Source organism: Rhinopithecus bieti, unplaced genomic scaffold (genome assembly GCF_001698545.2).
Source record: "Rhinopithecus bieti isolate Rb0 unplaced genomic scaffold, ASM169854v2 scaffold_35324, whole genome shotgun sequence".
Taxonomy (NCBI): domain Eukaryota; kingdom Metazoa; phylum Chordata; class Mammalia; order Primates; family Cercopithecidae; genus Rhinopithecus; species Rhinopithecus bieti.
This window is the reverse complement of record NW_016814765.1, coordinates 50,019-51,686: the sequence shown is the minus strand read 5'-3', so window position 1 is coordinate 51,686 and position 1,668 is coordinate 50,019.

Below are 1,668 nucleotides of genomic sequence, written 5' to 3'. Positions count from 1 at the left end.
GGGGATGGGGATGTTTCCTTATTTTCAGGTGGCCAAGAGCATGCTTCTCTGTTGTTTTTTTTTTTGTTTTTTTATTTGTTTTTTTTTTTTTTACAAAAATTTCATTTAATATACAAAGTAGATAGAGATAGAGATAGATAATGTGTAATACACTTGCAGATGCTGATAGAGATACAGATTCCAGTGTAGATATACAGACAACAGCATGGATACATAAAGGCCTAATTATTAGAGCCAGATGCTACTTAGACTCCCTAAATTTAATCCCAGCTCCACTCCAGCTGTTTGACCTTGAGCAATTGATTTAGCAGCCCTGGTCCTCAGTCGACTCATCTAAAAACACCTCCCTTACAGGGATACAGTGAGGATTCAATGAAATAATACATGTAAAGCATATGTAGTTCCTGACAAAGAATAGGCTTCCAATAAGTTAGACATTATTGTTATTATTATATACATAGAATAATGTAAAAGAGTATGTTATTCTTATTGCTGTTAGCTTCTCTGTTTTATGACTACTATTAGCCATCCCTTACTGTGTATTTTCTACCTAGTTATTACACACTAAAGCGCTCTCATAATGCAAAGTAATTTCTGATAACCGCCAAAACTCAAAACCGTCAGATAACACAGTGCAAAACAGAATAAAGCCTTTGATTTTGAGAGGGATCTATCTCCTTTTAATTCCCTGGGTTTCATGAGGAAAACAGGTTTTTTCCTAAAACGGGGTTTGTGGTGCCTCCTCTGTTTTTCCCCAGGAGTCCCATACTACCAGAAGTTATTTTAGGACTTTATATGCATGCATTAAGAGTGGTGAGACAAAAAATGGAGAAAAATAATTCAATCAACTGAGAAGAGCCCTTTTCCAGAAAAGCAAGATTCGAGAAGAGAAAAGCATAAAGGCCTTTAAATATACCTATAACTTGAACATTTACTTTTAATTAAGCTGAGCACTCTTTAGGAAAATCCTTTTAAATCCCTTGTTACTTGACTTTAACCACACCAAGCAGTTAAGATTTTCGGCTTTTGAACGTTACCGAAAGTACCCTTACAGGTGAAACCAATGAACCAATTAGGTTATGATTTAATTACGAGTGTACAAGGTATTTTTAAAGGAGTGATAGCTTTTGAAACTGTCATTGCAAAACTGTCACTGAGACAGTGAAAGAGATCCCACCCAAACAACTTCATTTTGTTTCCAGGCCTCAAGTTGTCCTTGCCCATCTCTGGGCATAGGCTAAACCAACTTTGGGAGGAGCCTGGTTTACAGTCTATCGTCTAACACAAAGACAATAACAGCGGCTTCCCGAGATATATTTCCCTCTTGCCTGGGGACCAGACCAGACCAAGAAACTAGCCATAGGAGCCATGCAGCTGGGAGGCCACAAGATTTTGACCCTCCCTAAACTGCTCTCAAGATCAGTGCTTAAGATATTTTGTAAACCCTGCCCTTGATGGATCAGCTGGCACCACCCAGATTGATAAACTGGCTTATCTTATTTAGCACAAAAAGACAGCCACCATTGTAAAATGGCAGAGACTAAAACAAAGTATTGCCATGCGGTTACAGATGACGTTCCCAAAGACATGAAACAAGATGGAGGCCTGTAGCTGACTTTGCCACCGACCGCTTTGCTGGGCTGGCTTGAACAGCAGCAGGCTTATGGG